The following is a 25,281-nucleotide window of genomic DNA, read 5'->3' as shown; positions in this document are numbered from 1 at the left end:
TGTCTCAGCCAGTCTTCTTTCCACTGCATCAGTCAACTGATCCAGGGTGCCCACAATGTAGTGGAGGCAGTCACAGATGTCAGACTGTGCTGCATCCATAACCCTAAGCATATGTCTGGTATTCCATTCAGAACATGCCTGTGCCTCCAAGACAGCCTGAAACATGCACTGCATGAGCTTTAATGTGAAACCTGCAACAGGTGGTGGACAGACAGCAGGCCTCCTACAAGCACCCCTGTCAATCTGCCTGACTGGGACCTCACCAGCTCACTGGTTATGGTCAGTGTCTACAGTCACTGGAGCCATAGGTGCCACACTTTCCTGTTCAATGTCCCCATTTTGACTGCCCATTATCTGTGGTCTCTGGGGACTGGGTATGTGAAGGCATACTGACTATGTTCAGTGACAACGGAGGCAGAAGATAGATGTCTACCTCTGGGACAGATTCATCCCCCGACACCCCCACCTGTGCCCTACTGTGGCCACCATCATCATCAGACTCTGAATAGACCCTGGCATCAGGTTGTGTAGAGGATAGACACCAACCTCCCTGTTCTCCCTTGATAAGAAAGAAAAAAGTGGTACAGGAATACCTGCACTATTGTGTTCGAAAAATCCTCCAATACTCATGATAACAAAGACCCACAACTGGATTAGTGGTCAAACATTTTCCTTCTCCTCTTTCATCCAAAAAGATTTCCTCAGAACAAAATATACATTCAATTCAAGACCTTTATAACAATCACTTCAAGTAAATCAAGTAAAACTTGACCAGTAAAATGTACCTTTTAATTAATCAATATGAAACTATACTTGACAAAACAACACATAAAAACTCAGTACACCTATCTTAACAAATATATTGAAATACACGCTTCACTGCCTAATTTATTTTCCTTTCAGCCTTTTGGATTTTAAAAGGCATTTTAGAATAATTGCCTCATTTAAACCAGAAGGCTTATCTGCTCTTAACTGTCATTGCCAAAGTGTTTCATATTGTTCAACAACACTCTTGTGATTACCCACTCTAAGATCCTTAGGTACCTGTTCCAGACTGGAAAATAAAAACATTCTAATCTGTTTACACACATTATGTTTAAATAGAACATTATTCTGGCCTTTAACTTTAATAGAATATAAGTGTTCCTTACCAAAACAGTGTCATGCTTACCAGAAGCAGGACGACGGCCTTGGTCAATACCTGATGGACCTGTGAAAAGTTGAGGGTGAGGTAATGTTAGTACCAACACATGTTGCAGCATAACAAAGTAATACTTACAATATATCTCACATTTGCTGAGTATGAGAGTGCAACTGAGGTTAAACCCTCTCCCCAAAGAACATAGACGACACCCACGTAAAACTATGTACAGCCTGACACACTGACTACTACAATATTACAATGCTGTTAACAGTAAGCCTACCTGCAGGCTCCTCTACTGTGGAAACTGTGACACTCACCTCCAAGATGTATGGTGTGATGGATGCCTGGGAGCTGTCATATGTCCCTAGGTTTGCCAGGAATTCCTCAGTGGCCGAGAGTGGTTGATCCACTGCAGGCCCTCCACCAGTGACATCATGATCCCTGGCTACATCTGCTGCCCTTCGTCATGCAGCATTGATCATGTCCTTTGTGCAGTGTTGAACCTGCTCATATGTCCTGCCCTGATGGCCCATGCCATTCAAATCACGTACAAGGTCTGTCCACAATGCAGCTAGCTGTTTCCTGTTTTGCCTCCCCTTTGACAGTAGGGTGTGACAATGTTGCCTTAGTCCTTCCAGTATAATTTCATTTTCCACATCAGAGAAGGGTGCATGGTGTCTAGACTACGTGATTCTTGAAAAGACAGCAAAGAGGGAACACATTAGAGGATCTCATATGTAGAGGTATATAGAGATACAGCAGGAACAGAATGGCTGGCACTATCCACTGCTTGCTCACACATGTCATACTCCACAGTGTGGAAAATGCTAAGTGTGTGAATACATCTGATATAGTAGCAATAGTCAGGTATTCTCATGTGTGCCATTACAGATGCTGCTGTGTGATCATACACCCAATACTCAAGTCAACTGTGGTGTGTCCGCTACAGGCATAATATGTCATAAGAACAGTGCCACTCAAATAGCAGTGTGCTATTACAACCACTATAAAGGGACAGTCCAATGAGACCAGTGTGCCAGAATGACAAATGAAAATGCACCCTCGATGTATTGTACATCCTGTGTAGGTGTAGGACAGCAGATCAATGTAATGTCATTATCACAGGTCTAAGACAGGCTTAATGCTAGTCCCCATGAGTCTATTCACCCATCTGCATCCTGTTGTACACAACATCAGTTACATTCCTGATGGAGTGTAGTACTCCTCTGTTGATATGTGGTGATAGTAAAGTTTTCACAAAGACATGCTCTGTGTGAGGAAAGTCTCATACAGAATTGTTCCCCATAGCCAGCTGCTTGCCTTTTAAATATACTTCTCATCAGCAGGTGTTTGCTCTATACCAGTCAGTAGGTCTGAAATGCTAATTGCAGCCAACACAGGGTTGGGAGGGTGGCCTAATGGTTAAGTTGTTTGCCTTACAAACACAAGGTGCAGGGTTTGAGTCTCGCAAGGGATAATTGACTAGGTTTAAAATGGCTTGCAAGGGCAGTTAGCCTAGTACTAACCTATGTACCTATGAAGTTATATTAGCAGTATCATCAGTTAATGGCATGCAATCACTGTACAATATATAAGGCCTTCATGTAGATTAGGGCCTCTTTGTGATATGTTGTGCAGGACATTACTAGTGTGAGGAGACTACATCATTGCAGAGGGTAGGTCTGTAGCAGAAACCTTTACATGGAGATGTGTGTGCTACAGGCTACAGCTGCTGCTGCATGTAATAGACATAGGCAGAGAGTGTGAACACTTTGAAGGACAACAAGCTGTAGAAGTAACTATTGGAGCTGTGTCAGCCTTGTTGCAGAGGCAGAGCCAGAGTAAGGCTACCCTTTCCACAGGTGTATTTGCAAGATATATGTGCACACATACAGGCTGCAACACATTTTCTAAATCAGTCAGTGTGTACACGGCTTTATATGGATGTATGTGTGCACCAGGTTCCCAGTTGAACATGTATTTTGTCATTAATACCTTAGTAGATGTATTTCTACATGTTGTTGCTGAAGGGCACATTTACCTGCTATCAAAGGCTTCACTTACATCCATTATTATGTCTTTGGCTTTCCAGTGGTGTACTATTGCACCAGAGTACACTCCCAATTTTTTTTCCATTATTTTTTAATCAAGTTTGTGCGGTGCAGCTCACAGCTCCACTGAAACACACTTAATGACTGTAGCTGGCAATTGCTATGTTTTGTTTAAACCAGTTTACCTTTACATCGACAAAAATCACTTGTGCGATTGCTCATATGAGTGAATCCTAAGCACGAAACTCAAAACCGCAACAGTTTCCAATGTTCGAAAATCAGCAAATCGAAAAGCAGATTCGCTGATTTTCGAAAACAAAAGTCGGATACATAGTTTAATGAAGTGTAATGCAAGGGGGCAAGCCCCCCTGCACCCCCCATGTGGGGGGCTGTGCCGCACACCCCCCACTTTAATATACTAACTCCGAGATCGCACTACAGTGGGGAAAGGGTCCATTTTCCAATCCCCACTATAGTACAATCTACCCTGAAATGCTGAATCTGCAATGCATGAATGTCACTGTGCATTCGCTCATTGCACATTCAAAGCATTTTGCGTTCGATGTTTGCAAACTTTGCAAACGTCCTTTCGAACATCTGCTGTTCGCCCATGTGCAGCACGCACATATGAAGGTAAATCATTTAAACCATCTGTTTTAATTAAGAGTTGTGTAGTGTGGCAGGTTAATGCAGTGGTCTGCAGGTGTGATAGTCTTGGGTTCGAGATATGGGACAGGTGTTTATTTTGTAAGTGTGTATTACAAGTTTAAAAACACATATAGTCAATATAGCTCTATTTAACTGAGCTTAGCAAAGCTGGAAAAACATGGCATGTCATGCAACAACTTGCTAAAAATATAAAGAAAAGAAAAATGGGGAGACAGGAAAGTGGTGAAATGATGTGCAAGCAGGATTAAACATAGTGAAAGGCAGGTAGGGATGTGCAGGAAGGGTGTAGGAAAGAACCATAGATATTCATTTCTTGTACTGCAACAATTGTGCACTTTGACAGAATTTGCACATGACTTTGAACTCTCATCCCCAGATAGAGGAGTGAGGACAACATAACTGCATTGTCAACCCAGCCAAACCAAATTATGTGTGTCCAGTGGACACGTGTGAAATGGAGAGCTATGTATGTAACAATATTTTTTGGGGGGGTCAGCTGCCCATTTTTTCAAGGTGATAGTGGAATGCTGGGGAAGGGACATAGGTATGTCTGAGGGAAGAAAGTTGGGTAGGGGAGGATGCATTTGCAGCCAGACAAGACAGCAGACAGGGGTGGTGTGTGACACATAAGGGGGTGAACCTCTTGGAGAGAGGGTGTTGTGGAATCCAAGTCCCATGTGTCTCCAGATGGCAGCAGCATGACTCACATCCCCACCCATGGGACCATCGGTGCTGCTCCTTCACTACCCCTGTGGTAGCAGTGGTGGAGGCTGGTCACCAGGGTGAGGCCGCCCCTCCAGGTCAGCCAGCATGCCCTCAATCCAGTGCAGGCAGTGGTCAAACCCACAGTAGATTATCCCTGCTCACCATGACCAGCAGCTCATCCCAGGTGGCAACTTCCCCTCCACCACAGCTCCTAGAGAGGGGCCGGGCCCCGTCTTGTGGGTCGGTACTACCTGATGCTGCAGGTAGTGCAAGAGCAGCAGATGGACCACCACATGTCTGGGTCCCAGACGTGCTCAGACTTGGAGCCACGGCCAGTTGAGGCAAGGAAGACAGATCAGCTGGAAACAGCCTACCTTGACACGCTGTGGTAAATGAAGTATAGCAATAAGTTAAGTTTAGTAATAACCAAAGCATTGTTAGTATTAACAGAAGGGAACATAATTTTAATTAATCCAAATACATATTAATGTATATTATGTGTAACACAACAGTAAATAACATAACATTCAGTATGTTAACAGCATGCCAGTAAGAAGTAAACCATAAGGCCAACAAAACAGCTTAACAAAATATGTTAATATTAAATCATAATAACACATAACAATAATACATCACATTTTGCAAAAATATAGTTAGTTTAACAAAATATATTAATAGTAAATCATAATAATAACTAACAATAAAAACTAAATGAAGATAATGGGTGGGGAGAGAGAGAGAGAGAGAGACAGAAACAATCCATTACTGACAATGCAGACTATATCCTTGAAAACACTGATAATAAATACTCTACAGGTGTGTAGTGTCACTTCTGAGTACGGTGACTACAATTCTCCTATAGCTTATGTAGCATGTACAAACCTCTCAAGTTGTTGGCATGGGTCAATATCGGCCGAGCAATAACAAATGCAGGTGCACAACTACACAGAGCACTTTCACATAATGTGCACTTCTATAACTACCAAGGTGTTCTGTAAGCAGATTTGGTAATACAATGCATTCCATGTAATCATTTATCTGGTAATCCTGTGACAGACATATTAGGCAGTTTTAATTATATTACGAGATATCGTGACATGTGAGAGACATGTTTGTGTACATTACATAAACTAGACATCCATCATGCCTTAGTTGTCAGGCATGGAAATAGTACCCAATAGCTGTGACTGCAGGTGACATTTGAAAAAATTTAAGATCAACTGCAGCAGCTTAATACACACATGCATGAAATACAGCCATTCTGGGAAATTGACAGATGTAGTTAGGAATCAAATATGCTGCTCAACATTTTATTGTTATTGCTGATAAGTGTCTGTGAAATGTTAGCACAATCATATATGCTCATAGCATGTGCTACCTCAACCATATACCATTTATTCCTGGACTGGGAGAAAAAGACAGCATTCTGTGACTGAATTTGTTTTGCATTCTAGAAATATTACAGTGCTATACTTGACTGCAGTGACAGAAGAACAAACATACATGGCATACAGCCGTACTGCATTTATTGAAACAGATTTCTTTAGGAATCATCAATGCTGCTTAACACTTTATTGGTATTGCTGATAAATGTCTGTGAAGTCCACACAATATCTGCCCATAGAGTGGGCTACCTCACCCATATACCTTTATTACCTAAAGTAGGAGGAAGAGAGAGCATTATGTGACTGATATTGGCCTGGAAACAGCCCTGGACCATACCATGACTTAAACAATACAGTTTGCAGGCCATTAGTTTTGCATTCTACAGCTATTACAATGTTACACTTGACTGCAGCAACCCTATCATAGACAAGCAATGCATACAGCTCTACAGCAATGGTTATAACAACACAATCCTGCTCTACACCATTTTGCTTACTGTTATTGGTACTGTTTACTGTTTATTGCAATACAGTTGTTATTGTGTATTTATTGCACTACAGCTCTAACTGCCCATTTATTGCACTACAGTTCTACTTGCCCATTTATTGCACTACAGTTTTATTGTATATACTTTATTGCAGTAAATGCTTTACTCTTTCTTGCTTACTGCACTACAGTTAGCATAATAAATCTGTACATACCACACTCACGGCACAACCTGGCCAGGTGCCCAGCATGGGACTCGACATTGCAAAGCCTCTCAGCTGGAGCTGTTGGGAGAGAAGCACACCATTATGCATACTAGTTTTGCAGACATTCAACTTGCATATTGGTAAAACAGTGGAAAACATTATTTCATATTTGTGGGTCATTCCCAGCTCTGGCTTCTTTGACACAGGTTTCCAAGGTTCCCCTCTTTCTCCTGTTTAGGTTATCATAATGGTGATGACACTGCTCACCTGTGTGGGGGATAACAGTTACATTGGTGAGTTCTCTAGCTAACCAGTCCCAGGACTCTGCCTTACACTCTGAGCCCTGGAAACCACCCTGCAGGTGCCTGGGTTTGTGATTTTTTACCAGGAGCCCAACAAAGACCCTGGACTCCTGAACACCTCATCTCTACACCCGAAAGTGAGCAACTTCACCAGGACCACCTGCCATATCACCAGTTGATCAGACTCTAAAGACTGCTGCAGAATTCTCCCCTATTGCACCAAATATAGACTGTTTTCCCACCCTTACACATCATTGAGCAACATTCAAAAAAAAAGTGCTGCATTGCTTAGCATCGGGCAAACCAGCTAAGTGCAGCTAAGCAGTGCAAAAATCTTTTATTCCTACCGGTCTGTCTTAACCTTATATCTTGAAATAAGTCATACTTTACAAACAGTACTAGCTAAGTTCAAAGCCTAGGTTTTGTTGTCACAAACTTGTATTTCTTATATATACTACATTTTGTTTATTTTATATTTTATTGATTATTGTAATTTGTGCATTTAATTTTATTGTTTCTCGTGGAGCTTTTCTCTCCAGGCTTCCACTGAAAAAGGACCTGTGTCCAGTCAGACTTTCCTGGTAAACAAATATTAAATAAATAAATAAAATAAATAAATAAAAACCATTCAAATAAAAGTAGCCATTAGCATGTTTAAGCAGAGTTCAGCACAGTGCAGCAGTGCCATATTTCACAAATTTGTTTTTAAAATTAAACATAAATAATAAATGAAATTACAGACATCTTATCACTGGTATGGACTCAAACCCAGGACCTACTAAGGATTAGTCTGCATCTTTACCCATTTAGCTACTTGGATAATATGAAACCTACTATACCTTCACATATAGTACTGGGCTACCTGTTAGTGATGCTAAGCAAAATGGAGCACCACGCAAATGTGCTTAAATAGACCCAGACATAAATAATTAATTGCACCTGGTTTCTATTTTAGATGACAAGCAACTGTCGGCTATGTTATGTATGAGCACTGCTTGGCTCTGCGGCACTCCCCACCATGCAAACAGCAATTTTAATAAAACTGAAAAAAATTAAAATAAGAAAAATATGTAATTATGATGATTAATGACATCCAGTTTCTATTTTTAGATGTCTGACAGGTGTCAGCTCTGTTTATGTGAGCACAATTTGATATTGCTGTGCTCTGCACTCCTCCATGCAAACATACAAAAATGGAAAAAAAAATAAAATAAAATATTACACATTTGAACCAATTCACAGCATTTCAACACATGCACAACCATAGGTAGCCTCAACACTTCTCCCTACAGTGATTAAATATCCCTGTTCTTATGCTCTCCCTCGGCAGTGTGCCATCATTTATATGCATGATGCACTGCCAAGGGGGGAGGCCATGGCCATGTACCTGGATGCATTCTGTATAAGCTCTACATAGTGCCTACATGGATTTTATTAGATCCTGGGGACAGTCTATATATCAGTGTCATCTTGTTGAGATTTTGTGAAAATTGTGCTCCAGCTCATGAAGGTACTCACCAAGACTTGAGGATGAAATAAATTTCAACAATACTACTCTCCTTTACTTGCTGACTTATCATCTCTCCATTTGGACCCCTTTTAAAATTTATCTCTTTTTTTTAATTTCTCCAAATCTTTTGGGTTTCTAATACCATGATGAGAATGGACCCCATTCCTAAGTCAAAGTGCGATTAAAGTTCATTAAATTAGTATTGTTTCACTCTTTGATGTCAGCTAAAAGTGCTCTTTACAGCACCTGCAATGTGCCCATTCTGCAATTTGTATGGGGTTACATGAATTGGTAGCATATCGAAATATGATTGCAGATTCTTTTTTTATAAGACCCATTGCTCCTACTTCTGTTGGAACTGTCTGGGTATCTTCCACATTGCTCTTGTTTCTGCCTGCAAATCTTGATATTTTATGACTTTGTGTCTCTCTCTGTGTGCACGACACTGTAGTCACTGTGTATGGTCATTTCGATGATCAATGCTACTTTTGTGTTCTTTTCTTGTACCACTATATTTGCTTTTCTATCTATCTTTTGAGCTGTTAGTAATGGGTGACCCCATGTGATATAAACTTCATCATTTTCTGTGATGCTTTGCGGCTCATATTTCCAGTGTTTTTCAGTCACTTCAGTACCATAATATTTGCACAATCCCCAGTGCAACAGTCTTGTCACATTATTATGCCTTTCAGTATACAGTCCTGAAATTAATATGCTACAACCAGCAACAAGGTGTGTGGCTGTTTTCAATTCAGTTTTACAAAACTTACATTTGTCTGTTTCTCCCAAATGTTCATTAGCTTTGTAAACCAGCATGTATTCAGCTCACTGTCTTGGGCTGCCAATATTAACCTTTCATCTCTTGGTTTGAATTCACCTCTCCTTAACCATTCCTGCATTCATTCATGATCAACATGAGGATTTCCCAGAAGTTTTCTATACTTGCAACTATATTTATGCTTTTTCCACATTTCTTGCCTTCTCATCTGGTCCTTCACCTTATATTCTTTCTTTTGATATTTGGCAGATTCAGTTGCTGCCCAATTTTTATCTACTTCTGGTTTGATTTCCATTCTTGCTTGAAGCCGATATACCTCTGCTAAATTAAGCAGAGAAGTCAGCTTAGATTTATTCTCCTCATGTTTCAAAAGTTTCTCTATGTTTGGGTCTTGTAAGGTGAGCAGATATTTGTAGAGTCCCACAATGGCAGATCTATACGTGTAATCAATTTCAAGGAGGCCCATCCCTCTTTCAGAATGGGAAATATATAATCTTGGTATATACTGACTTTTATAAATCATTTGGTGAGAATGAAGATTTCTTCTTGTTTTCCTAGCTAATCTATCCAACACATTTTGGGGCCAGTCAGTCACTCCAAAACTGTAAGTTAGGACAGGCAGAGTAAATTGATTTATAGCTTGGATTTTGTTCCTAGATGTCAGCTCTGTTTTCAGAATTAATTTAAATCTTCTAAAGTATTCCTTAATAAGTTTTATTTGCATTTGTTCATGCTTTAGTATTGATCCTTCATCAATTCCCAAATATTTATACACTCCCTCTTGCTCAAGTTCTTTTATATCACATTCTTGTGCCAAACTGATGTTTCCCTGGTGCTGCAGTTTTCCTGATGTAAAGGTTGCTTTTGCACACTTATCAAGACTAAATGACATTCTTATATCATCTGAAAAAGTTTTGACAACCTGCAGCTCTGCTTTCAGTTCCTCATCTGATGAGCTATACAGTTTTAAATCATCAACAAAGAAGATGGGCAGTCTTTACACTTTGTTGTTTTCTAGGAGTCAAATTGTAGCCATGACCTAAGCAGTTAAGTAAACTGCTTAATGGGATAAAGACACAGCAGAATAGCAATGGTGACAGAGAGTCACCTTGGAATACCCCCCTTTGACTTTTTATAGCTGGGATAATAATCTGTCCTTTGTCATGGCTTAATTGCAAAGTGGTCTGCCACTGTTTCATGGTCACTGTAATGTAGATGATCAGTGTAAGGTGTATCTTAGCACTCTTTTATATATGATTGTGGGATACTAGCAAATGCTTTTTTTATAGTCAGTCTATGCCTTACTTAAATTCTCCCCCTTTTACAATTCTCTAGTATGACTTTATTTAACAACAAATGATCCTTTGTTCCATATGATTTTCTTTTATTGCCCTTTTGTTCTACTGCCGTAATTGAGTTTTCTTCTAAATGACTATAAACCCTGTCAGCATCAGTTCCCATGTATAATTTATATGTCATCAGAAGACAAGTTATTGGTCTATAATTTTTAGGGCAGCTTGCAGGTTCACTGTTAAGTACCAAAAACACGAAAAATGGAAGGTACAAAAGGCAACTGATAACCAAAAAAGTGTACCAAGTACCCAGCGTCAGTGAAAGCGTTTATTCCAGCAAGACAGTAAGGCAGCAGAACCAATCAAATACGTAGTCACCAAATTAATTCACGTTTCGTCAGTAACTTCCTCAGCATACAGAAAACAGTCTAAAATCACAAAGCAGCGTTTTAAATACTGAACACCTGGTGCAGGTAGACCAATACAATCTAACTTCCTTGAATACATTAAAACTTAGCACATCCATTCACACACCTATAACAAATACAAGTCCACTCAATAAAATGTACTCTAATAAATAAATAAAATCATCGTAGTCATCTCTGTGTTGAATAAATAGGGGATAAATAGAGTAAACAAATAGGGTGATATACACTCAAATTCATAAATGTACTTAATACAAGAAGAATAAAAAGTTAAAAGGACAGGTAATAACATCATGATAATAAAGTAAGGCTTTACAAAAAGTGCTAGACATAATAAGACAAATACCTATGTAAGTTGGAATCTTGACAATGTAAATAATGTTAGTTAAAAAATGTGTTATAAATTATTTAAAATTTTAACATTTTAACAGCCCCAATCAATCCAGGATGAATTATAATTTGGCCGACCTGAGTTTCAAAACTGGTTTGAGGGAAATCAGGTCATTAATACCTGGATTTTTATTGGCTTCTAGTATTATCTGCCAATATAGTTACTGACGAAACGTGAATTAATTTGGTGACTACGTATTTGATTGGTTCTGCTGCCTTACTGTCTTGCTGGAATAAACGCTTTCACTGACGCTGGGTACTTGGTACACTTTTTTGGTTCACTGTTAAGTAGTTAAGCAATAAACCATGCCTGGGTGTGGGTAATGCTGGATTTACCCACGGTTGGTGTGGTTTGGTCACGAGGGCGAGTGGCCAAACAGAGACAACAGTGGGTAAATCCAGCATTACCCACACCCAGAAGTGGGTTATTGCTATTATACAATGACATTATTTAATTAAAAAAATACTTATTTTTCTTAAATAATGGCATTGTATAATGCCTCCATGCTGCCCTTCCGCAGCTGTCTGGTATTCTGTGGCATTTCTGGTGTAAAGCGCATGTGTATGCTTACACAGTACATCAGAGCTGTGGGTGGAAGCAACGGAGAAAGCAAGATCTCCGTTGCTTTTTACAAAGTGTCTCACTATGTTAAAGGAATTTAACATAGCGAGACAGCTTTAAAAAAAGCAACGGAGAAAGGAAGATCTCCGTTACTTTTTTTAAAGCTGTCTCGCTATGTTAAACTCCTTTAACATAGCGAGACAGTTTCTAAAAAAATCAACAGAGATCTTGCGTTCTCCATTGCTATAAAAAAAAAAAAGACATACTAATGGAAAAAGTCCAGGCGACCGGACCTTTTTCCATTAGTATAAGTCTGATTTACAATGTGCATGCTGACCAATCAGCATGCATGTTTTGGAATATTAATGGGGGGGGGGTTGTTGTATAATAGCATTGTTTTGTCTGTTGTATCCTTTATAAGTAGTAAGGGTCTATTGATGATCTAGAAGACATACCCCTCAAAATACTTTAAAGGGGAATAGTGATTGCAGTATTTGCTGTCTTCTTTTAACTTTGTTATTTTATTTTCATAATTCATTGACTCACAATTACTGGTCTTAGAAGTTAGTAGGGAACCATATATCTAACTGGATCAAAAACAAATGGTTACCTAACAGAATGACAGTGTATTAAAATGCAGTAAATATACTCAGACAGGCCATATGTAATTTAGTACTTAAGATTGGTCTTGGGCTTTTTGATATGTGGTATGTTTGCTTTGAGATGTAAATGAGATTGATACCTTGGGGTGACAAAATCTGCATACATCCGCGATACCGGAAAAATTATTATCTCCACTGTAGACTTATTTATGCTGTACTGATGTCTCCACACAGTGCAGTTATTGTGACCTGAGACCAGGCTCTGCTCTGAGTAATAAAGTAGACCATCCTATGCTTTGAGAAGAAAACTGTGAACTCTGATTATAAAAGTTATGTCAGCGCACTGAAAACATACTTTTCTCATGAAGGATCTAAACACACTTACAGAAAAGTCTTAACATTGATTAGAATGTCTCAGCTGTGATTAGAGAAGCATTTAAAATATTTCAAATACTAAAATAAATATCTGTATGTTCCAGAAAGATAACTGTACTACCTGTCACTAATAGATTGTTACTGATTTTCTTCTTCCCACGTAAACCATGTTTTAAAACTATAAAAAGTTCAAAGTATTCTTCTCAATGAAATTAAAGGAGCTACAGAATGTAAGCTAAGTGAACAGATTAAAGGAATTCTAATTCTACTCAAGTGTCATGTAAGATGCTGAGAGGTGCTGGTCTTCAAAGCTCTGTCAGACCTGATTCTTCTTTGAAATATCATGCCAGTCACACAGAGCCATTGCTGATGACATTAGGTATGGCAGCTTGCTGATAAACTCAATTTAAATAGCAGGAAAAAGATGTACCGACTTGTAACATAATATTTACCTATAATATGAAGGAAACTTTCATTTCATATGAAGTATTCCAAATCCCTTCCATTTTTTTAAATGTCTAGAGTATTTTAAATTCATGTGTGAAAGCTTAACAATCAGGCGTTTGACTTTCTCTGTGTATTTCATATTTGCGATGCACATATACCAGTCGTATGAATAAACACAATTTTTCAAAAAATAAGAAAACTAACATTACTTGCCATAGTATAACTTTGAAAAGGATAAAGCCATTTACATCTAAGTAACTGGTTGTGTTTTTCTGTGTAATTTGCATCTGAAAAAATGATGCAATGTAGCAGAAGCTTTATTTTTATCAGAATACACTCAACTCGAATGAAGTAAGTGTTGCTGATTAGAACCATTATTAATATGTTGTATGTTATCTAGCTTCTCAGAATTAACAAGGTGTTTTAAGCACACCACTTTGCCATAACAACTTCCTGGCACTGGATGAAAAATGTATATACCTTGAAAGCTTGTGCCTTTTTTTCTTTTCTTTGTAGAGTGATAGCAATGAATTAAACATATTACAGTTTTCTGTATTTTATTTTGATGTTTTTTTTTTTTTTTGTGTAGGGAAATCCCATTGTATTTGCAGAGAAATACAATGATTAACTTGTGAGCTCTTCAGAAGCTCCCATAAAACAATAGCAGTGATGTTTCTGGCAAATACTTTGAAAGTATATCATCAAACATGTTCTTTGGAACAAAGGACGAATTAGATTCAAGCTCCATGAAGCTGAGTTCTGTGCAATGTCAATATTTGATTTTAAGAGAAAAAAATACTGCCTTAGGAACTGCCTAATAGGATATTGCTGACATAATAGAACATAAAAGAGAATACAAGACAAACCACTCGTGCATGATGGACACAAGAAATAAGAGACCAGCCTTCTGGCACCAGCACTGGCTGCATGCCAGGTTACTACTCTGGCTTTGAGTCCAGTTAATGAAGATTAACTGTATAGTTACTTATTGAACATGATTCATGCACATATTACATACCTCTCAACCTCTTAGAGCAAGAAATCTGGACAAAGCCATAAACAAAAGTGGGACAAAGGACCAAAAATAGGGACAATTTTTAAATATTGCTTTTACAAGCTTAGAAAGTTGCTTGAACAAAAGGTTTTGCATTAGCATGAATTTTCTGAAGGGTTTGAAGTCTGAAACTCAATTGTCTGTCATTATTTTCTAATGTCAATCCTTAATGATTTGCCTCTAATTTCATAGGTTCATAGGTGTTTACTAGGTTAATGACCACAAGGGCCTTTTTAAGCCTAGCCATGCATCCCAAATCTCTGACAAGCTCTGATTTGCCAGAAAAAACACAATTTTATGAAAAAACAGACCAAAAATATGACACAAAAATCTGGACATTCTGCGAAAATCTTTACAGTTGAAAGGTATGACAGAATCTTTGCTTAGTAAGTATGCCTGAAAGCTGCTCAGCATTTTTTAAAATCTGGACATTCTGCAAAAATCTGTACAGTTGAAAGGTATGACAGAATCATTGCTTAGTAAGTATGCCTGAAAGCTGCTCAGCATTTTTTAAACTGTTAAGCATTTTTTCCCAAAACTAGAAAAGAAAACTTTTGTTTCTCTATAACTATAGGCCCATTTCTTTGCTAGATCAAAATACTATTGAAAGGTATGACAGAATCATTGCTTAGTAAGTATGCCTGAAAGCTGCTCAGCATTTTTTAAACTGTTAAGCATTTTTTCCCAAAACTAGAAAAGAAAACTTTTGTTTCTCTATAACTATAGGCCCATTTCTTTGCTAGATCAAAATACCAAAATTCATGTAAAGATCTTAGCTTGCAGGCTTGGGTACATAGGCATAACATGCTTTGCTCCCAACCTTCCTTTAACTTATTTTAATGAAAGCAATGCATTCTTTAAAAAAAATTATTTTCAAACAGTAGCAAACTGTTTGTTACAAATGTAAGAAACAGTTGCTACAGTTTATACCCTGCCTGCGTGGAGCACTATGATGCTCATGTTTTAATTAAAGAATATATCTTCTTTTTAAACTGTAGCAAACTGCTCACTACAAATGTAGCAAACAGTTGCTATAGTTTATATCCTGCCTGCATGGAGTGCTACAGTGCTCAGGTTTTATACCACAAATAGAGCAATACAACATTCAGGTTTAACCTCAAATGCAATACCGGCTTTTAAAAGGCAGTATTGCACTAAAAAGAGATTGGGATTGGCTGATGGCTGAGCATGCACCTCAACACTTTGCTCCAGGGGCAGTTTCCCCTCTCACCCTACCCTAACTACACTACTACTTAGGTGCATTATTTTATGCCTCACCTCTACTTTCCAACATGGTTTTGTTAAAACAATGGATTAGTATCCATGAATTAATTTAGTTATTTTATTTTACATTTGTTGACCGGGCTAGTCTGGCTGGATACATGTCCATTTTCAGCAGAGGCCCGAGGAGAAAAGCTCCACTATATACTAAGTACATTACATAAAAAAAAAGTTACTACTCTAAGATAATAGCTAAGATCAGATATTACAAAAACAAAAAGAAAGATAATTTAAAAAAAGAAACAAGTTTACAATAAGCAGTTCATTAAATATACACAATTGTACAAAAAGTACATACTTAAATCTCAAAACAGTGAAAGAAACAAAACTGAGGTGGGTAGAGAAGAAAAGAGTGGAGGGGAAACAGGGTAAGAGAAATGGTTAGTCAGGTGTATTGCAGGAACATAGCCAATGATTTTGGAGGTAGTGTTTAATTTTTTGTTTGAAAAGTGGCAGGGATGTAGTCAGAGTTATGTCACTAGGTAGGAGATTCCAACTTCTACCTATTGTGTTAGTGAATAAAGAATCACCTGCTGTGTTGTTTGCCTTTATAGATTTTGTCATGAGTTTACAAGAGGAGCGAAGTGAGTTGAGATTGTTGTAAGGGATTAGAAGTTGAGAGAGTATTGGGGTGTTGTAAGGTAGGTGTAAAATGTTGTGCGCAATAGTGAGTTGAGGAATTATAAGGTAGTTTTGAAATTCGAGCCAGCCTAGTTGTTTTAGGTTTATACAATGGTGGGTCCTAAATGGGTTACTAGTGGCGAAGCGAGCTATGTTGTTATAGCAGGTTGCAAGTTTATTGAGGTTACTTTTCTTAAGGTTTGTATAAATAGGGGAAGCGTATAGGAGAGTTGATAAAAGATGAGATTGTGCAATTTTGATTCTAGTTGCTGGGGTTAGAAAAGGTTTGATGCGATAAAGGGATCCTATTTTTCTGTTAACTAACTTGATGTTGTTGTTAATGTGCTGATCAAAGGAGAGATTATTGTCAATGGTTATTCCTAAAAGTTTTGTAGTGAGATCAGGTGAGATGAGAGTACCATTATTTGAGGAAATGGTAAAGTTTAAAGGGGGGGACCGAGTGGTGGGGGAGAAGAGGAGGAGTTTTGTTTTTTTGGCATTTAGAAGGAGAAACCGTTTAGAAAACCATGTTTCTACGGAATTAAAGGTATTTTGGGTCAGTGAGATCAGTTCTGTAGAGGATGGTGCCGAGCAGATAAGGGTAGAATCATCTGCGTATTGTATGCAGGTTGCTTGTGGGATTGCAGTCTGTAGATCGTTAATAAAGAGAGAACAGAAGTGGACCAAGAATGGAGCCCTGGGGAACTCCGATGGAAATGGGCAAGAGTGATGAGATATGGTTTTCCCATATTACTGCTTGTTGTCTGTTGTTAAGATAAGATTTAAACCACTTAATGGCGAATTTATCACAAGAGAGAGATTCAAGAATGTTGATTAAGAGAGTGGTTGACCATATCGAAAGCTTTAGAGAGATCAATGAAGAGAGCGGAAGAGAGAGTATTGTTGTTTCGATTTTTGTTGATAGTATCTACAAAGGAAAGAAGGGCAGTGGTGGTACTGTGATGAGGTCTAAAGCCATGCTGACAGTTTGCTATTATGTTGTGAAGAGAGAGATAATGCACAAGTTGCTGATGAATACATTTTTCCATGATTTTTGCTAGGGGTGAGAGAAGGGCGATAGGTCTAAAGTTGGAAAGGTCAAGGGAGTTACCACCTTTATGTAGTGGGATAATATAGGAGATTTTCCAGATGTCAGGGATGGTTCCCTCTTGGATAGTTTTGTTTATAAGTAAGGATATAGGGTAAGCAATTTCTTTGGCAGCTTTCTGAAGGAAGAGAGAAGGGAGCTTGTCTGCAGAAGGGGTGCAAGGTTTCAGTTTGTGAATGAGTCTATAGATGAAAGAAGTAGATATGGGTTTTAGAGAGAAGTTATAGGAGGAGTTAGCTATATTATTTGGAATATAAGAGTTGTTGGTGTTCATTTGTTTGGCTAGGGATTGAATAGTTTCAGAGAAAAAAGAGTTGAAAGCATTAGCAGTCTGGAGAGGGGTTTCTGGGTCAGCATTAAGTGGGGATGGAGTTTTAGCAATTCCTGGGAGAGAAGTCTATTTACTGATGACCAGAAATATTTAGAATTGTTAAGATGAGTTTCCTGAAGTTCACAGTAGAATTTTTCTTGTCAGAGATTATTGATTTCTTAGCTAGATTTCTAAGCTGGCGAAAAAGAACTAAATCAGGGTTTTGTCTATGGCATCTCCATTTTGTCCATGCTTTGTTTCTAGTATGAATGAGTTTTTTTAGTATTGTTGGTAAGCCATGGGGCTGTTTTGGTTTTTACTCTAATAGAACGTTCAGGAGCATGTTTATCAAGTATGGATAAGAAGGTAGTATTGAAAAATGAGACTGCCTCCTCCAGGGGAAGTGATTTTAAGCAATTCCAATTGCATGCTCTCAGTTCAGCTTGGAAGAGGTCTATGTTAAAATGCTTGATAGAACGAATTAGCCTAGTATTTGGGAGGTTAACATATTCTGATTTTTGTCTAGTAATGTAGGTTAGGGAGTGGTCACTGATATCGTCTGGCATAGTACCTACTTTATACTGTTTGTTGACTTTATTTGTGAGTATCCAGTCTAATATACTCTCTCTCTTACTGGGCTTATGGACTCTTGTAGTTGAGGTAATGGTTTGGGTGAAACCATGTAGGTTAATATGAGAGGAGGGATTGTCATCATTAATAGTGTTCCAATCTATGTTGACGTCACCAAGAATTATGGTTTCTTGGGGGTAGGTGGTAGAAACCCAGCTTAGAAAGTCTTCTAATATTGGAATGTTGTTACCTGGAGGAAGATACACGCATATAAAGTAAAGGGTTTTTTGGCATTTAGTTGGAGTTTAATAATGATGGCTTCTATTTTGCTATCTTGGTTTGGACATGCTGGTTGGGTAGAGATGTTAAGTTGATTTTTGAAAAGTATTGCTACTCCACCACCCTTACGTTTTAAGCGGTCATGTCTTACTATATTATAACCTTGGGGTATAATCTCTGAGTCTTTGTGCCTGGGTTTAGCCAGGTTTCAGAGAGGCAAAGGATGTCAAAAGAGTGGATATCTAAGAGGGCATGGATGAAGGGTATTTTCTTATGTATGCTTTGAATGTTGAGGTGTCATATGAGGAAGTTATTGTTAGGGTTAGGTGAGCAGTTTTGGGGAGGAGGGGAGATAGGGCCAGGGTTGGGGTGGATGTCCCCATCTTGTAGGGTAGGATTAACTAGTTTAGTTAAAAGATTGCTCTTTAGAAATGTGAGAGGTTTTGTTTTTTTGTCTGATTGTAGGAGGTAGGTAAGGTGATGTAGCCTGTGGAATATAGGTAGATGATAGCTAGGGGTGGAATTAACATTAGAGTATGATGTGAAAGTGAATAAAGTAGAAGTGTGTTTTTGTGAAGAATTTTGATAGTTGTTAAGTGAAATTTCAAAGAAGGTGAGATGGTATGTAGAGAGAAGGGTGGTCCAGAGAAGGATTGAGAGTATAGGCAAAGTTGGTATGTAGGAAGTCATTATTTAGTTATCCGAGAAGTGAGGAGGAAGGAGGAAAGTACAAGGGAGAGAGGATGAGTGTGGTAAGCAGGAGAGGGGGTGGTATATCTTTTGAAAAGTTGGAAACAAGAATTGGATGCTAAAGGGAATAAAGAATGATAGGAGTAGAGAAGATAGAGTAGGGTAAAATGAGAAGTATAAGTAAGGGAGAAAGGTAATATAAGAAATTACCGTAATATGGCAAAGAAAGAGATGGGGGGAGTGGAAGGGGTGTGTTAAGGCTTGGTAACAATTTGGCGGGAAGGAGAGGGATAGGATAGGAGGGAAAGGGGTGTGGTTGTAGAGCTATAAGACTAGGACCCCTGGGGGTGGGTGGGAATTGGGGGTAGGGAGGGGAGCGGAGTGAGCCCTTGAGGGCTTAACGGAGTGGGGATACACAAAGTAAACCAAAGAGGAAGGAAAAATTATCAGAGAAAGCTGGCTGAGGCCAAGTAAGTAGAGTATCTAGGAGGATAGGGCAGGAGTGGAAGAAGAAATGGATAGGAATATGAGGGGTGAAATAGTCAGCATAGGGTAGAGATCCAAAACTGGTACACAAGATAATTAAAGGGGAAAGGGAGACATATAGTGGTCAGTAGCTGAGATTACAGTAATGTAGAGAGGGTCACAGTGGAAGTAAAAGATAAGGCTAGAGGGAGGGAAAGCTCAGGCTTAAATAACACGTTTGGTCAGGGAGGGATTGGAAATGTAAGAGTAAGGGTGGGGGTTGCTGCTGGCAAGCTTGACTGGGAGCTAACAGATAGCTTGGCAGGGTTAAAAGTGTTACAATTTACGAGTCTAACATAAAGGTAGACATACTTTCTTGACTCTTGATGTAGAGGGTTGCAGGAGAAGTCTAGGTATTGGAAAGTTCCAAGGGTAGTTGGCAAACAATACAGTAGCAGAAATTAGCGGAGGGGTTCTACCCAGGCAAAAGCACAGGGTATATCCAGGGGGTAGCTAATATAGGAGGAGAGAAGTTGAGAAAATAAAATAATGTTAGAATAACTAATTGCAACACAATGTAATTAAGACAGTGCAGAAATCACAGGTCATTTTAGTAAAAATAAATTTGAATTATTTGACAATGAAAAGGCAGTAACAAACAGGCTGGGTTGAGAGAATTGCACAACAGTAGTTAATGTTAGGCACAGCACATGGTACAATATGCACAGTCTTACAAAAGGCTACTACCAGCTATATCATAAACTGCACTAGAGAAGCTATTACCACAAATGTATTAATTAATAGATTAAAAGCACAGGGAAACAGAGGGGAGCATCTAGTTCCCGACAGTTATCCTTGAATGAAAGATGAGGGTAGGTACCTGAAGGGGAAGAGAAACCCCAGCCTAATCTACACGTGTAAGGCCAGTGTATGTTACACACAGTTCAGGTAGAGGGCGGGAAAGAGATTGAGTGTTTTAAAATAACAGTGGGTCAGCGTTAGAGGTTATAGCCCCTAGCAGGAGTAAATTCGGTGGTCTGTTTAACCGAAGAAGTAGTTGTGAAACTATCAGTAAAAGGCGAAGAAGGAGTAAATAAAATCCTAATTGATAAGACAGCCGCTACTCAGGGCTAGTTGGGTCAGCCACGGGGTATTAGACGACCAACACCAGAAGCAGGTCTTTTCAAGGAGCAGCAGTTAGCTGCGTGTAGCTACTATAGAGATGGTGAGAACTAACCTGCCACACCGTCGCTAAAAAAGGTGGAAGCAAAGCTACCACGCTGTCGCTACAGCCGGTGCCAGACCTGCACCAGAACGCAGGACCTTTCAAGGAACCGCAGTTAGCTGTGAGATAACCACCTTGAAAAACGGGGAAAAACTAAGCAGCTACGCTGTAGCTACAGCTGGAGCCAGACCAGCACCAGAACGCAGGTCTTTTTAAGGAGCAGCAGATCGCTGCGTATAGCTGCCTTAAAATTGGGGAAAACTAATCTACCACGCTGTCGCTACAAAGTGGGGAAACTAAGCTACCACGTTGTTGCTACAGCTGGAGCCAAACCAGCACCAGAAAGCAGGTATTTTCAAGGAGCAGCAGTTTGCTGCGTAAAACTACCTTAAAAAGGGGGAAAAATGTTCTACCACGCTGTCGCCAAAAAATAAAAGGGGAAAACTAAGCTACCACGCTGCCGCTACAACTCGAGTCAGTAAACTAAAACTAACTACTTAGGAGGAGTGCTGAGATAAGATATACAGCTAATAGTGAACTAAAGCAGAAGAGTTGATATTACGAGTGGCAATGCATTAGGAAGTATAGGTTAACAAATTTCATGAACTTACACGTTATATGTTGTACAAAACAAAAGAGTCAGGGCAAACACTGTAATCGATGTTACGAGATATCTATACAACAGCCAAGCAACAGGTACTAGCGTTAGACTAGTATTAGGTCAGTGCTAGACAAAGGTTACACTTTTACATAATCTTCAGGTGAAGCACAAAATGCGAAACACAACTCAAGTACAGATAACCATCGCAGTATTTACAAAAACAACAGATAAATACTTACTATTGAAAGAGCACACAGTCAAGGATGCGCAGCAGAAGAGAGACGGGGCTAATTTATGGAATAATGAACATAATGTTGCAGTAGATTCAGTTTCCTAATGCTGCTCTCCTACTTGGCTTTCATAAGGCGTGCATACCTCTCAGCTATCCAGATATTCACAGATTGTCCAGACTTTTGTCTCATATATTTGGTCTACTCCTTATAAAATTTGTGGTTTCTGGAAAATCACAGAGGAATGAAATCACTATATAATGACATACATTTGAGTTTCAGACTTCATTCCCCGGATTTTCTATGCCTTGCACGGCATGCAAGATCAGTGCAGGAGCTCTAGCAGGCAATATGTCTACCACGCAAACCAGGAACAACCTGCAGGGGAGTGTACGAACGCTCCTGTACTAATCCTTCACGGACTAAGCCCCGGTATGCAAATCACCCCATTTGCAGGAGAAATCCATGCAAATGAGGTGAATTTGCAATCCAGGAAGCTTGCAACCAGCCTTGCAGGACTACTGCAATCTGCAGAAATGTACTCAGTAACCAAGTACATTTCTGCAAAATCCAAAACAGAGCTGTAACAGCTCCAAATAAAGGCTGCATATCAGTTAGGAAGCATGCCAGTGGCCAAGTATAAAGCCACTGGCATTGCAAACAGCCAAAAAAAAAAAAAATAAAAAATCAACTTTTATTTTTTTTAGCCAATCTCGGCTGCTTAAGTGTAGAGCAGTGGCACACAAATGGGATCGGTGAGAAAATAACAAAATAAACCTAAATTAAACATTCTAACTAAAATCACTATTCTGTCATGCAAGTCAATGGCAGGCAGAAGACAACATGGCCAGTGAGTAGTGGTTGCTAAGGGGGGAGGCTCAGTGTGAGACATGTAACTATGCATTAGCAGACAATCCTATGCAAATGAGGTGAATGATAGTGAATCCCAGTTTTCCCCAGCATGCTAGTCAGGTCACAACAGTGTAAGGGTAGGATTAGCTTGGTGCAAGCCTAGGAGTTAGCTGACATCATGGGGGTGTGTGTTAGGTATACTGTAAGTGGATTGGAGCCCTGTGGCATGGGTTTGCTCCTAAGCATAGCTAAGCTAGGGGATGTGTCTGAATCTGCCTAGCACTCTTTACATTACCTAAGTGGGTGTGCGCGCCACGCACCGGGTTTTAAATGTTTTAAAAAAAGTTAAACCAGGAAATAGCAGCACTGTGCACATTTGAGCACTCTGTTTGTGCAGCGCACCCCCAGGTTTAAACAGGAAGGTAATGGGAGGGGAAAACAGAAGTAGGAAGGTAACCAAGGAGAACTAGCATAGCTGGCAGGTGAAATGTATCTGAATCAGCCAATTACACAGGCAGCAGAGCAGCCCAGCCCAGCCCAGAACACTACTATAAACTATGCAAACACCTTCCCCTCTGTTTTTTCCCACATTCTACACCACCGGTGTAAACAAGCAGGGAACTTTTAACACTCACAACAGCAAAATGATAGGGGTTACAATAGCTATCATACAACAACCTGTGGAAGAGTCTGAGGGTGGTGAGGATGTGAATGCTGTCGACCAACCCACAGTGAAGAGACAGAGAAGAGTGTACAGACCCAGGGTAACCTACCATGAGGTGGAGATAGTAGAGCACTATAGGGTGGACAGGAACCTCCTACAGCAAATTGTTGAGCTGTGCCGGCCACGCATGATACACAGAACTAACAGATGGAAACCCATCCCAGTGGATACCAAGGTATATGTAGGCTTAAGAATACTAGCTACAGGTACCTTCCAAAGGCAAACTGAGGATATGCTAGGGATCTCACAGGCATCAGCATCCAGGGTACTCCACCAGTTCCTGGATGCCATGTCAGCACATGTCGGTGAGCATGCATATTTCCCCAACACCCGTAAGGCGTTGGCCATCAATATGCAATTGTTCCATCAAATAGCAGAATATCCTCAGGTAGTGGGTGCTATAGACTGCACGCCCATATGCATCAAAGCACCACCCGGTGAGCGGGGTAGGGTCTACATCAACTGCAAGGGCTTCACCTCCATCAACTGCTAGGTCATGTGCAATGTAATAATGAATGTGTGTGCTGGCTGCCCTGAAAGCTATCACGATTCCCACATCTGGCATCTGACACAGCAGCATGGTCACCTAGTGGGGGATGCTGGATACGCACTGGAGCCATGGCTGATGACACCCATCAGAAATGCACAAACACCTGAACAAGACCTCTATAATGAGGCACACGCACAGACCAGAATTATAGTAGAGCATGTGTTTCGGATGCTCAAGTCACAGCTCCGGTGCCTGGACACATCCGGTGGAGCTTTGCAGTACTCACCAGCTACATGTACCCAAATTGTCCTCATATATGCCATGCTACATAATTTGATCCTGCATTAACACAGCCCCCCACCATTGCCAAGGCCTGCACAGGCACAGAATGACTCAGAGGAGGAACAAACTGAGCCTGTCCCAGTAGGCAGAAGGAGGCATGCCCAGTATGCCCTGGCCTTGGCAAAGAGGCAATGCATAGCACATACACTGACATAGGAGGGACCCAGGGAATAACACTTCTCTCTGACTCTCACATACAGTAAAAGGGATGCCAAACATTACACTACCTGTGCTCAACCATGTGTAGGGAGTGTGCTATGTGCATCTGACTTAGGAAGCCCTACAGCACCACCCTCAATACTGGGACACCCACAGGGTAAGTGACTCACACATGCCAGTCAGGGGGGTGCACATACCCAACAACAGTCACAGTCAGCAGGACAGGTGTAGACAAACACAGACAAAGGCTGTGTTATGGCCTCTGAATGATGGCTATGGGTAACCTCCCCCCCAGGCCTACACAGACAGACTACAGCAGGTCAGGTAGTCAGATGTCAGTTCTGAAGGGTAGGAAATCAGAAACTAATATGTAGGTAAATAAAAGCTAAGATCGGTAGTACACTGGTATGCCTCAAGTCAGCATGATAGGTAAAACTACAGAATGAAATGTAATACCTGACATGCCAGTACATTTCTAGCAAATGTGTACAAGTGTCAGGTGTGCCCCCCCATCCTACGTAGACATGTAGTAACAGTCAGGTGTGCCTACCCCCAATCCTGTGTAGAAATGTAGAAATAGTCAGGTGTGCCCCCCCCATCCTATGTAGAAATGTATTTACAGTCAGGTGTGCCGCCCCCAAATCCAGTGTAGAAATGTAGAAATAGTAAGGTGTGCCCCCCCATCCTATGAAGAAATGTAGTAACAGTCAGGTGTGCCCCCCAATCCTGTGTAGAAATGTAGAAATAGTCATGTGTGCCCCCCATCAAATGTAGAATGTAGTAACAGTCAATGCCAAATGATCGACGGATACCCTGCAGAAACAATATGCTACCTGTAGGTGTACAACATATAGGTCAGCACTGCAGTACAGACTACCTGGACTTGATCCACACATTCACTACAGACGTGCATATTGGGCATGCTCACACACTTAAACACATGAAGGCCA

This window comes from Protopterus annectens, chromosome 6.part0, assembly GCF_019279795.1.
Source record: "Protopterus annectens isolate FY-2018-M chromosome 6.part0, PAN1.0, whole genome shotgun sequence".
NCBI lineage: Eukaryota > Metazoa > Chordata > Ceratodontiformes > Protopteridae > Protopterus > Protopterus annectens.
This window is presented reverse-complemented; position numbering follows the sequence as displayed.